This window comes from Ipomoea nil, unplaced genomic scaffold (assembly GCF_001879475.1).
Source record: "Ipomoea nil cultivar Tokyo-kokei standard unplaced genomic scaffold, Asagao_1.1 scaffold0114, whole genome shotgun sequence".
Lineage (NCBI taxonomy): Eukaryota > Viridiplantae > Streptophyta > Magnoliopsida > Solanales > Convolvulaceae > Ipomoea > Ipomoea nil.
The window spans coordinates 2,860,010-2,874,638 of NW_017616542.1; the positions used below are offsets into that span (position 1 = coordinate 2,860,010).

The 14,629-nt window shown below is 47.1% G+C and overlaps 1 pseudogene; it reads left to right on the top strand.

The window, feature by feature from the left end:
• The first annotated feature begins 2,996 nt into the window (after positions 1 to 2,996).
• On the top strand, positions 2,997 to 14,261 carry LOC109153194 (annotated as a pseudogene).
• The last annotated feature ends 368 nt before the right edge of the window (positions 14,262 to 14,629 follow it).

Here is a 14,629-nt window from a genome sequence, read left to right on the forward strand (position 1 = left end):
TAATGTTCTGCAGTTTCTGGGCAATGTAGGACTGCAGATTGGTCATTGGTTGGATTTTCATTTCCTTAGGTAATTTACATTTGGTGAAACCATGGAAGGTTCCTAGTTAAGAATACACATATGTTTTATTGTTTTGAAGGACTGTGTGTAACACCCTGTGTTACGACCTCTAAGCCAGACTAATTATTTAATTTCTTGCCATTAAAAGAGGTTAAATTCCCTTAATTAATTAAGAATGGGACCACCATGGATCATGGACCCTTATCTCTAAACCAAAACCTTAGTCCTATAAGGAATAAAATAAGTGAATCCTTACCTTTCAGACCTTAGTTAGGACTCTTAAATATATATAAGGACCTAGGAGGCACCTAGAAATCCCACCACAATAGATTCCACCACACAAGAATTTCCCTATCACCAAACGTAAGAGAAATCACGAAGAGGAGATCTTAGAGAAAGAACCTTAATAGCCAAGGATTCTAATTAAGGCTAAGAGGTAACCCATGTCTCAACAAAACCTATTTTCCTTGCTATAATCTTCTTCATTGGCTACTTTGATATATGATTCTGTGCTCGAGTCCTAATAAGGCCTTGCCTGAGATTGATATGATGTTGATGAGATAATCTTGATGTTTATGTGTTAATCTTGATGCTTATGTGATAATCTTGATGTTCTTTATTCTATGACAAATTATATAAATGATCTTGTGTTTTAATTATGACTAGAGCCCTAAGGTTATATCGTGGATTCCGTATTGTGTTATTCTTGGTATGTTTGGGTGGGATTTTGCATGTTCGGGTGTTGAGTTTTGACATGTTTAGGAGTCGTGTTAGTATGTATTTGGTGTGGTTCTTGGTTTTATTCCGTTACTTGATTACGTGGTGTCGTCGTTTGTGTTTGAATGTGTCTGGACATGGTCTCGGGTTCCACAAGGGATCCCGGGACCAATTTATTACATAGGGGTCAATGGGGGGTAGGTGGGGGCAGGTTACCCGCCACCTACCCGCTGCCCAACGTCGTCTTCCCAGCGGGCAGGCGACTGCCCGCCGGGCACCCGCTGCCTTCTAGTTCACCGCCAGGGGCCAGCCGGCGGGTGGTCCTCCATCCGCCGGCCACCCGCTGGAACTTCGGTACGAATCATGGTGTTTTTCCCCGTTTAATGTTTCCCCGTGTCCTATTGTGTCCCGTTGTACCCCGTTTGTCGTATATAAGTCTAGTTTGATGTATCGGGTACCATTCTTAGGATAAAAGAGTCTTGTGTATTGCATGCTAGTCGAATTGGTATCCCATTGGCCTAGGAGGAAGGTGCATGACCCCTTAGGCGTATCTCGAGTAGTTTAATGTGGTTGGCCACGCATAAGTTATATTAGGATAAGTGTTCCCCAATGATTCCCCCACCTTATGTGTTATTGTGGATTGCATGTGCTTGGCTTATGTGTTAATTGTGCATGATACCCCAATTGGTTGCAATCAATTAGCTATACGGGCAGTTGGATGGGTTGAGAACCATAAGCTGTTATTTATATATATAAAGGGCTGTGGTGCATAATCTGGTTGCGATCAGATATACATAATGAGTTGTGGTTCATCGATTGGTTGCGATCAATCTCCTTGTGCTACGGTACAGGCAGGGTGCTTCGGGGCCATGTCAAAGATATATGCACTGGCACTTCGTGTATGGGCACGTGAAGGGTCCTGCGGCACCACCAAATGTGTAAACGTGATTTATTGTTGATTGTGGTTGATATAATGATTGAATACTGATATGATTGATATGGAATAGTCTTGTGGCCTTAGGGTGCATGCTAGAATCTTTATGTGTGTGATTAATTATATTGAATGTGCCTACCTTTGCTTGATTGAGTCTATCCTCGGTTTTTTATTAGAGGTCCATAAGTATATATGTATTCCGGCTTCCAAATGATTTTCCTTATATATATCTACCTATATTGTATTTAATGCGTTGGAGTGGGTTACCAGCATTATTCGCTGAACAGATATATTTAGCTTTCCGGCACAGCTGAGTAGCTCCGGAGCGCGCTAGTTGGACCCGTGGACCTAGCTAGAATAGTTCTTTTATCGGCCTGCATGCCTTGATGTTGTACTAGACATTGATTCGGGGATTTCTGTTGTTTGGATAGTTTAGCCAGTGGATCTGAGTTCTCCAGCTCAGATGTGGCATAGCACCCGAACAATTATGCTTAGTAATGCTCTGTTTGGGATTTAATAATAGAATTGCCTTTATTTCATAAGCATTAAAAGTTTTAAAATTTAGGGGTGTTACAGTTAGTATCAGAGCCTAAGTTTGACCCTAGGATAAGACTCTTAAGACAAGACCTTAGGACATTAAGCTTGAACTCTAGGTATTTAGGTGCATAGGATTCAGGAAGCTTAGGACATGCGGTGAGATTGTGGGTTTACCTATCATTACATGCCTAACCCCCCTCACTCTATTCTATGCTTAATTTAAGAATCCCCCTACGCTTATCGCATCAAGGTAAGGATGCAACCCACTAACTTATCATTACGATAAATATTGGCCCTATAGACCGTCAGGATGGCACCAACAAGAAGTCAGTCAAAGACACTGGAACCCTCCGCGCACGAATCCTTGATTCAGAATCTACAGCAACTGGCCCAAGTCGCCCAATCACTAAGAAACACTATCCTCTATGACATTAACCAACCACCACCACCGCCAAACGGAAACACAGAAATCGACCGCCAAATCTCGAACCATCAACTGCCCATCTTCTCAGGGGAGGATGACCCCACAATTCTCGAGGAATGGATCTGAACCTTTGACAAAATCTTCGAAGCAGTAAAATGCCTAGAGAGGCGCCGTGTAGAAGTAGCCTCCTTCTAACTCGGGCACGAAGCCGATCTTTGGTGGGTCCACGAGGGACCTGCCTGTAGACAAGAACCGGGGCTCAACTGGGAGTCCCTGAAGGTACGGCTACGGGAACGGTTCTGCCCCGCTCACATAAAGGCAGCCATGTACGAAGAATTCCTCCACCTAAAACAAGGGATAGCCACGGTCATGGAATATCACAAACAATTTCTCAAACTAGCTCGTTTCACGCCTGAACTAGTACCTACAGAATCAACCAAGGTAGAGAAATTTGTGGCAGGCCTCAACTTTGAAAGCCGAAAGGCCCTAATCATACACAAACCAAAGACACTCAATGAAGCCTATACTAAAGCAGCCGAACTCATACAAATACCATACAGTCCACCAGAGACACACGAGGGACACAAAAGGAAAGTGGAGGAGAATCACGCAACCCCACTATGGAAATCGAAGATTGCTAGGGCCACCCCACCCCAAGAAGCAATAGCGCAAGCCCCCAAGGAGAAAACGGGAATCACCCAGGGAAGGATCCTTGCCATGAGTAAAGCCCGAATCGGGGACAGCGACATAGTCACCAGGACCTTCCTCGTACACACCCTCCCTGCCATCGTACTATTTGATTCGGGAGCCACCAATTCATTCATAGCAACCGAGTTCGCCAAGCACCTCGGCTTAGCCACCAACACAAGCGTGCAACTGCAAGTCAAGGTAGCATCAGGCAAAGTAATGAGGTGTGATCGCATGTACGAAAACATAATGATCACCATCGGAGGAATAGAGTTCCCTAGCAATCTAATACAGTTCAAACTGGACGGAATACAAGTGATCTTGGGTATGGACTGGTTAGGAAAATTCAGGGCACCGATCCTGTGCGGCGAACAAAAAGTGGTCTTAAGGGGGCCAAACGGCAAACGGGTGTCCTACCGCGGATCCCCCAAGAATTCAGAAGTCAAACTAGTAAACATGATGAAAATGAGGAAGTACCTAACAAAAGGGGACGAAGCCTTCCTATGCTTGGTCGAGGATCTCGATGCCAAGATAGTCAACCCTCGGACAATCCCGGTGGTACACGAGTTCGCAGACTTTTTCCCAAATGAAATCCCCGGGGTACCTCCACCCAGGGATGTGGAATTTACCATAGACTTGGTGCCCGGAGCTGTCCCTATCTCAAAACCACCCTATAGGTTGGCACCAAAAAAAATGAAGGAACTGAAAACACAGCTACAAGACTTGCTAGATAAAGGGTACATACTGTAACACCCCAGATTTTCAAGAAATTTTAAGCTTATATAATAAAGGTAATATCTCATTACATCCCAAAGTATATCATAAGTGTACGGGGTGCTATGCCACACCTAGGCTAGAGAACCCAGGTGCACAGGCTGTCTAACTAATATCCATTGAAACACAATGCATAATATGGCACGCAGGCCAAAAGGGAAACTACTCTACTTCTACGCTCCAGTTCTAGCGCGCTCCAGTGCTCTAGTCCTCTGTGCCTGAAAGCCAAATATATCTGTTCAGCGAGAGATGCTGGTAACCCACTCCAACGCGTTGAAATACAATACATATAGAGATATATATAGATATACGAAAACCATTTTGAGCATGAAGATATATCCTACGAACTCTAGCTTTAAAACTGGGAATGACTCGACAGATAAGGCCAGACACAAGCAACAGTTATAACGAGCATATGCAGTTCACAACAGATAAGGCAGATAAGGCAAAGCATAAACAATGATCATAACCCAACATGAACAATCCCCAATATAAATCCCATAGTCACATCCCCCAAGACACTCGTAATCACAATTCGTCCATGTCACAACACATACACACTTTGTTGGCGCCACAGGACCAATCGCATGCCCATACATGAGGGTCAGCGCATATAGCTCTGACACGGCCCCGCAGCACCCTGCCCCGTATCGCAACACGGAGGGGTCGATCGCAACCGACCGATGAACTGCAGCTCATCATAGTGTTTGATCGCAACCAAACAGTGGACCGCAGCCCAAGAGAATGTCATCTGAGCGCAGCCAGGAAAAAGGACGAACCGCAGCTCGTATAGAAACGTTTGATCGCAACCAAACGGTGGACCGCAGCCCAAGAGTATCAATCTGACCGCAACCAGCTTTTGAACCGCAGCTCAGGATAACCAATCCGATCGCAACCGAATTGGGGTAACACACACACATAACACATAGCAAGCACATGCAACCCACATTACACATTAGGAAGGGGGAGAAAACGTATAATAAAACCTATGCGTGATCCATCACTTACTAAGAATAGTCCTAAGGGGTTCATACTTCTTCCACCTAGGTCAACGGGATACCAATTCAACTAGCATGCAATATAATAGACTCATAAACCTACGAACGGTACCCGAAACATCAAACTAGACATAGGCACGATAAACGGAGTCCGTTGGGACACCACGGGGAACGGGGAACATCAAACGGGGAAGCCGGGATCCCAAGTTGGGATAATTTACAGCAGGTAGCCGGTGGGTGGGGGGGCCACCCGCCGACTGCCCGCCGGTTTTGCTGTTCCGGGCAGCGGGTCGCCGGCGGGCAGCTGCCCGCCCGCCGGCCACCCGCTGCCAGGCGGTGATTCTCGGCACCGGGTAGGTGGCGGGTCCCCTACCCCCCCACCTACCCCCCACTGACTCTTTTTCATCAATTGCGCCCCGGGAACCGTTGTGGAACCCGAAACCATGCTTAGACACTTTACAACGCAATTAACGACAATACGTAGACAATTAACGGATCAATTACGAGAAACGAACGACACATAACCTATCATGCTTTTCTAAATATAATCAACACCCAAACATGCGATTTCCCCACCCGATAATCCAAGAATAAGATCATACGATACAACCTAGGGTTCTAATCACTTTTATATCAACAAGAATACGGTTCGTCTTCTAATTGCAAGATTCGGTAAGAATAACACATAAACATCAAGAGCATCACATAATTATCAAGAACAACGCATAATCATCAAGAACTCCATATAATTACCAAGAACACCGTAATTATCAAGAATCTCCCAATATCAAGATTATCAAGATCCCCCATGGGATCATCACATCAATTACCAATAATAATCATCATAACTTGCCAATACACAATAATATGGGGAAACCCTAAGGGGGAATTATAACTATGAAAATAGGTTTTGTTGAGACATGGGTTACCTCTTAGCCTTAATTAATTCCTTGGCTATGAAGGATCTTTCTCTAAGCTTCCTTGCTTTCTTGATTTCTCCTAAGGGGATTCTTGGAGCTCTTTTGGTGGTGGGGCGTTTTTCTTGTGGGAAGTTCTAGGTGCCTCCTAAGTCCCCTATTTATATATTTAGGAGTCCTAATTAGGAACTAATATTATAGGCTCGCTAATTCTATTCCTTTTGGAACTAAGGATTGGGTTTATATATGAGGGCCCATGGACTATGGTGGGCCTTTTTCCCTAATTAATCATTATGATTTATTCTTTCTCTTGGGCTATTGATTAATTAATTAAATGGTTTTAGGGGCCATAACACGGGGTATTACACTCTCCCCCCCTTACAAGGGGCTTCGTCCCCGAAGCCCGTTGTTATAGTCCATCCCTTCACCCCTAGACACCTCGTAGCTCGGCCTCCTGATTAGGGTTGCGGCCTTACGTTTGTCTTGGCTTGTGGTAGGCTGAACTTTTGATGGTGTTGTGATAGTGAATTTTTCGGTTGTACCTCGGTTTCCTGCGCTGGAACTGGATGCACCGCGAGTGCCCAAGGCGGCCTCGATCGCTGCTACCCTTTGATCGAGTGCGCGTGTGGTGCGAATCAAGGATGAGAACCCTTCTTCCATGATTTGATTCTACCGGTCGAGCTGAGCGAGTATGCGTTCGTTGACCGAACCCTCGTTTTGTCCCCTCGGGTTCCCTCCTGGCTGTGTGTGCACTGACGGGTTAGGCCCGTCTTCCTCCTCTTGTCCCTCATTTCCCTCCGTACCTCCGCAATCTTGCATGGCTCGCTTGAGCTTTTTGTTGGAGATGTCCAATCGATCAACCAATTCCCTACGTTCCTCCTCGGGTTTTTGGCAAATTTCTTCGAGGGTGAGATAGTGTCCTCCCTCGGTGTAGTAGATGTCGTTGCGGCGGAGGTTTTGGGCATTGAAAACCATGCCGTTGGCGGTTTTGACCTCGGTGTGGCTTAGGTCCACCCCCTTTTTCTCCATGATCCAACTTAGGATCATCCCGTAGGGTAGGCTAAGCCGGTTGTTTGTTTTGCAGAACTCTATCTGCTTTAGCATGAGTGCCGGCAAGTTGAACTTGATTTTATGTTTTAGGAGATACGCAAAGGTGCACTCCAAGCTCCCCACATCCTTGCTCTTGTTATTGGTGGGCAAGAGGCTATCAGTTACAATCATAACTAATATCTTTTGCTCTGCCGATAGCCACTTTCGGTTTGGTCGAGTGGCCGAGGTGAACCCGTCCTCTTTCCCGAGTAAGTACCCAAGATAGTCCTTGTATCCCGTGGTTTGGGTATCAATCCACCCCTTTCGGTCATAGTCAGACACACCCGTGGTGGTCAATTTCAAGAGCTTGGCCAACCGGCCCTTGGAAAGCACAATTTCCTTGCCACGGACCTTGGTGGTAATTTCTACTTTGTCACCTCGTTTGGTGGCTACAAGGTGTTGGTAGAATTCTTTTACCAAGTCGGGGTATGTATCCCCTTTGATGGCAAGGTAAGTGTCTAAGAGCCCTTGATGTCTAAGCATGTCAACCAATTCCGGAGAGAATTGGTCGGGTTCGAGTGCTTTACCTCCGATTACGGTGTAATCGGCATTGCTCCACTCCAGGGTGCGGATTCCGAGAGGTTTCTTTGGCATGGTGACGATCGTTTGTTGGTGACGTTTCCCGGCGACTCCTTTTTCCGGCACGGCGGCGACGGCGATTTTCCGGCGAGCTTTCCGGTGGCGGTTTGGGCCGCTACAAGGTGGCGATGGTGGGGCGGAGCTCGGCAATTTTCCGGCGGGGCGGTGGAGGCCTACGGTCGCGTGGGCGTTGGTGGCAGCGGGCGAAGCTTGGGTGGATGGCGGGCGGCGTCGCTGGCGGGTAGGGAGGCAGCGGGTCGCCGCTGGGTGTTCTCCGGGCGGTGGGCGAGGTCGGCTGGGACGGCGGCGCGGCGGTGTGGCGCTTAGCGGTGGCGTTCGGCCGGCGACGGTGGTGCGTGGTCGTCGGTTCTGCTGGGGTGGGGCGGCGAGGTGTGTGAGGTGAGGAAGGGAAAGAGTGGGGAAGAAGAAGGGGAGGAAGAAGAAGAAGGGTTTTTGATTTGGGGGTTTTGTGGGTTTTAGGGACTTGGAGGGATTTAACAAGGGGTTATCCCCTTAAGGTTTCAAGAAACACTTATGGCTTAGTGGTTGGGACTTGGACTTGCAAATGTGAGGTCTAGTGTTCAATTCTTAATGGTGACATTAGGTATTTTTTGGTGGTGTGGTCCTCCTTTGTCTTTTTCCTTATTTTGTCCTTTAGTGGGGGAAGGGTTGGGTTGATGATATCACTTGTGCTTTATCTTCGTAGTGGAAATTGAAGTTTGACCAAAGATCCTTATTCATAATACTTCCGAAGTAGCTAAGCTAAATAGACATAATGTTTTCGAAGTATTTAAGCTAAATAGGTGGTCCATACGATACAAGGGGTGGTTACGAGGGGTGTGATGGTTTATCCTAGACAGAATTCGTTTTCTGGGTTTTCTTCGGTGGGATCCGTATGGTCCTCGTCTTCCGGGATTGGGTTTTCCCCTTCTAGGTCTTCTTCGTTTCCGAGGTTGGCTTGAGTGTGGCTCATAACGAATACCTTTCCGGGAGCGCCGTAACTTCCTTGATGACCGGTGCCCCCATGTTGGCCCACGGTGGCGGGGCGCGGTCTTTGGGGTCGAGTGCACTGGAAGGCCATGTGCCCCTCCTCTCCGCAGTTGAAGCATCGCCAGGGGTTGCCTGCGCAATCCTTGCCCCTATGGCTTTTGTTGCATCTCGGACAAGGGAAGCTTCTTGGATTAGCTTCGTTGTTTCCCAGGGTCGGTCTTTGGTTGGTCGGGTTGTTCGTCCTTGTGCCGGTGTCATTTCTCGTTCTTTTCACTAGCGGTGCCCCACTTCCGGTGTTTCTTCTTCGTATTTGTTCCTGAACTCCGTGTTAGAGTAGTTGGATCCGATAGAGATTCGCGGCACTGGAGTAAGCCTCGTTGAGGGTCCGAGGTCTGCTTACCACTAGCACCTTTCGAGCTTCGAAGTTGAGGCCCGACACGAATCTCTCTATCTTGGTTACCTCGGTGGGGACTAGCTCTGGCGCGAAGCGTGCCAGCTCGAGGAATCGTTTATGGTATTCTACGACGGTGGCCGTTCCTTGTTTTAGATGAAGGAACTCTTCGTACATGGATGCCTTCACGTGGGTTGGATAGAATCTCTCTCGTAGTCGTGTCTTGAGGTCCTCCCAATTGAACCCCGGTTCTTGTTGATAGGTGGGTCCCTCGTGGATCCACCAGAGGTCGGCCTCGTGCCCGAAGTAGAATGAGGCTATCTCTACGCGGCGTTCCTCTGGGCATTCCACTACTCCAAAAATCTTATCAAGCGTCCGGATCCATTCTTCTAGGACCGCGGGATCCTCTTCTCCCGAAAACGTGGGTGGTCGGTGATTTGAGACTTGTCGGGCGACGTCCGAGTTTGCGTTTGATGGAGGCGGTGGGGGCCTGTTGTTGCGAAGGGCCGCGTCACTTAGTGCCTGTGCGACCTGTGTTAGTTGCTGTAGAGTTTGGGTCAAGGGGTCATTAGTGGCGGGTTCCGGAGTCCTTGATTGCCATCTATTCGGTGCCATGCTATCGTCTTTCTGGTCAGTGTTTATAAGAATGTTAAGTTAGAGTTCGATGCACTTCTGGTGAAGTGATAAGTGGGGAAGGGTTTTAGAATGGGGAAGGGCAACGTGTAGGGAAGTTATGTGTAGGTTTCACAATCTCACCGCGCGTCCTAAGATTCCTGAGTCCTATGTTCCTAGGTACTTAGAGTTCAAGCCTAACGTCCTAAAGTCCGGTCTTAAGAGTCTTTTCCTAGGGTCAAACTTAGGCTCTTATACCAACTGTAACACCCCAGATTTTCAAGACATTTTAAGCTTATATAATAAAGGTAATATCTCATTATATCCCAAAGTATATCATAAGTGTACAGGGTGCTATGCCACACCTGGGCTAGAGAACCCAGGTGCACAGGCTGTCTAACTAATATCCATTGAAACACAATGCATAATATGGCACGCAGGCCGAAAGGGAAACTACTCTACTTCTACGCTCCAGTTCTAGCGCGCTCCAGTGCTCTAGTCCTCTGCGCATGAAAGCCAAATATATATGTTCAGCGAGAGATGCTGGTAACCCACTCCAACGCGTTGAAATACAATACATATAGAGATATATATATAGATATACGAAAACCATTTTGAGCATGAAGATATATCCTACGAACTCTAGCTTTAAAACCGGGAATGACTCGACAGATAAGGCCAGACACAAGCAACAGTTATAACGAGCATATGCAGTTCACAACAGATAAGACAGATAAGGCAAAGCATAAACAATGATCATAACCCAACATGAACAATCCCCAATATAAATCCCATAGTCACATCCCCCAAGACACTCGTAATCACAATTCGTCCTTGTCACAACACATAACACACTTTGTTGGCGCCACAGGACCAATCGCATGCCCATACATGAGGGTCAGCGCATATAGCTCTGACACGGCCCCGCAGCACCCTGCCCCGTATCGCAACACGGAGGGGTCGATCGCAACCGACCGATGAACCGCAGCTCATCATAGTGTTTGATCACAACCAAACAGTGGACCGCAGCCCAAGAGAATGTCATCTAACCGCAGCCAGGAAAAAGGACGAACCGCAGCTCGTATAGAAACGTTTGATCGCAACCAAACGGTGGACCGCAGCCCAAGAGTATCAATCTGACCGCAGCCAGCTTCTGAACCGCAGCTCAGGATAACCAATCTGATCGCAACCGAATTGGGGTAACACACACACATAACACATAGCAAGCACATGCAACCCACATTACACATTAGGAAGGGGGAGAAAACGTATAACAAAACCTATGCGTGATCCATCACTTACTAAGAATAGTCCTAAGGGGTTCATACTTCTTCCACCTAGGTCAACGGGATACCAATTCAACTAGCATGCAATATAATAGACTCATAAACCTACGAACGGTACCCGAAACATCAAACTAGACATAGGCACGATAAACGGAGTCCGTTGGGACACCAAGGGGATCGGGGAACATCAAACGGGGAAGCCGGGATCCCAAGTTGGGATAATTTCCAGCGGGTAGCCAGTGGGTGGGGGGGCCACCCGCCGGCTGCCCGCCGGTTTTACTGTTCCGGGCAGCGGGTTGCCGGCGGGCAGCTGCCCGCCCGCCGGCCACCCGCTGCCAGGCGGTGATTCTCGGCACCGGGTAGGTGGCGGGTCCCCTACCCCCCCACCTACCCCCCACTGACTCTTTTTCATCAATTGCGCCCCGGGAACCGTTGTGGAACCCGAAACCATGCTTAGACACTTTACAACGCAATTAACGACAATACGTAGACAATTAACGGATCAATTACGAGAAACGAACGACACATAACCTATCATGCTTTTCTAAATATAATCAACACCCAAACATGCGATTTCCCCACCCGATAATCCAAGAATAAGATCATACGATACAACCTAGGGTTCTAATCACTTTTATATCAACAAGAATACGGTTCGTCTTCTAATTGCAAGATTCGGTAAGAATAACACATAAACATCAAGAGCATCACATAATTATCAAGAACAACGCATAATCATCAAGAACTCCATATAATTACCAAGAACACCATAATTATCAAGAATCTCCCAATATCAAGATTATCAAGATCCCCCATGGGATCATCACATCAATTACCAATAATAATCATCATAACTTGCCAATACACAATAATATGGGGAAACCCTAAGGGGGAATTGTAACTATGAAAATAGGTTTTGTTGAGACATGGGTTACCTCTTAGCCTTAATTAATTCCTTGGCTATGAAGGATCTTTCTCTAAGCTTCCTTGCTTTCTTGATTTCTCCTAAGGGGATTCTTGGAGCTCTTTTGGTGGTGGGGCGTTTCTCTTGTGGGAAGTTCTAGGTGCCTCCTAAGTCCCCTATTTATATATTTAGGAGTCCTAATTAGGAACTAATATTATAGGCTCGCTAATTCTATTCCTTTTGGAACTAAGGATTGGGTTTATATATGAGGGCCCATGGACTATGGTGGGCCTTTTTCCCTAATTAATCATTATGATTTATTCTTTCTCTTGGGCTATTGATTAATTAATTAAATGGTTTTAGGGGCCGTAACACGAGGTGTTACACATACGCCCCAGCACCTCGCCGTGGGGGGCACCGGTACTGTTTGTCAAAAAGAATGATGGAAGCATGCGACTATGCATCGACTACAGGGAACTAAATCAAGTTACTATAAAGAATAAGTATCCCCTTCCCCGAATAGACGATTTGTTCGACCAACTCAAGGGAACAGAGGTGTTCTCAAAGATCGATTTAAGATCCGGATACCACCAAATAAAAGTGGCCGACCCAGATATCCCAAAGACAACCTTTTGGACCAGCTACGGCCACTATGAGTTCACAGTAATGCCCTTCGGGCTAACCAATGCACCCGCAGTATTCATGGACCTCATGAACCGGGTGTTTCGGCCCCGCCTAGATGACTTTGTAATTGTATTTATTGACGACATCCTGGTTTACTCACAAGACAAGGAAGAACACGAGAAGCACCTCCGCATAACCTTGCAAACCTTGAGGGAAAACCAGTTATACGCCAAACTCTCCAAATGCGAATTCTGGAAGGACAGCGTGGCATTCCTTGGACATGTGATAACCAAGGAGGGGATCATGGTGGACCCAACTAAGATCCACGCAATCAAGGAATGGCCCACACCAAAGGCAATTTCAGAGGTCAGGAGCTTCGTTGGATTGGCTGGCTATTATCGGAGGTTTGTACTCGATTTCACCAGAATAGCCCAACCCCTAACCAGACTCATGAAGAGAGAGATCCCTTTTCAGTGGGACGACAATTGCACTTCAGCCTTTTAAGAGCTAAAAGAAAGGCTGACCACAGCCCCCGTGCTAGTGCTACCCTCAGGGGTAGAGGGATTCGAAGTTTTCAGCGACACCTCTAAAAATGGACTGGGGTGTGTGCTAATGCAAAATGGCAAGGTAATAGCATACGCATCCAGAAAACTCAAAACCCACGAAGAAAACTACCCCACGCACGACGTGGAGCTAGCCGCCATCGTATTCGCCCTAAAAATCTAGAGACATTATTTATATGGAGTACAATGCAAGATCTACACGGACCATAAAGGCCTGAAATACATCTTCACTCAAAAGGACCTGAACATGCGACAGCGACGATGGTTGGAACTCTTAAAAGATTATGACTTGGATATTCAGTACCACGAGGGAAAAGCTAACGTGGTGGCAGACGCACTAAGTTGAAAAGCTAGCCACTCCCTCAACACCACGTGGGTCCTGTTTGACGAACTCTGTAAAGAATTTCAAATGTTAAATTTGGAAATAGTAGAGCAAGGACGAACAATTTCATAAATTCACCTATTTAATCTTAGGATCATACCCGCACTACTCGAGGAAATCAAAGCTGGACAGCAACAGGATCCTGAGTTAGATAGAATGCGACTCGACCTGGCCCGGGAAAGGACGGGCCATTCCAACTATCTAATGATGGCAGCCTCCGCTATAAGGGAAGATGGTGCGTACCTACAACACATCTCCACCTAAAACAACAAATCCTAGAGGAAGGGCACAATTCACCGTACTCCGTGCATCCCGGAGGCGATAAACTGTACCAAGACGTGAAGAAGTTGTTTTGGTGGCCCAACAAGAAAAAGGAAGTCGCAGACTTCGTAAGCAAATGCTTGAACTGCCAAAGAGTAAAAGCCGAACGATGCAAGCCCAAGGGACTCGTGCAACCCCTCGAAATACCCCAAGGGAAGTGGGATTCCATATCTATGGACTTCGTAGGAGGTTTACCCACGACACCAACAGGGAAGGACAAAATCTAGGTAATAGTAGCCCGACAAACTAGGACAGCACGGTTCATTGCTATGAAAGAAACCTGGACGATGACACAACTACCTAGGGCCTACTTGAGCCGGGTGGTGAAATACCACGGAATTCCCCGAAACATTGTTTCCGATAGTGATCCCAGGTTCCTCTCACAATTCTGGAAATCCCTTCAAACATCCATGGGACAAGACTAAGCTTGAGCACCGCCTTCCACCCCACTACCGACGGCCAAACCGAGAGGACAATTGAAACTCTCGAAGACATGCTGAGAGCTTGCATGATAGACTTCCAGGGGACATGGGAAGAACACCTAGACCTTATCGAATTCTCTTACAACAACAGTTATCACGCAAGCATCCGTATGGCTCCCTACGAGGCATTATATGGTCAAAAGTGTAGAACACCCATATGTTGGGAAGATATGGTCAATCTAGTAACCCTGGGGCCACAATACCTACACGACACCATAACGAAAGTCAAACGCATACAAGAAAGAATGAAAACCGCCCAGGACCGCAGAAGTCCTACGCCGACCTGGGTAGGAAACAGGCCGAATTCTCCACAACAGAGAAGGTTTGGCTAAAAAAATCTCACCCACTCGGGGATGAT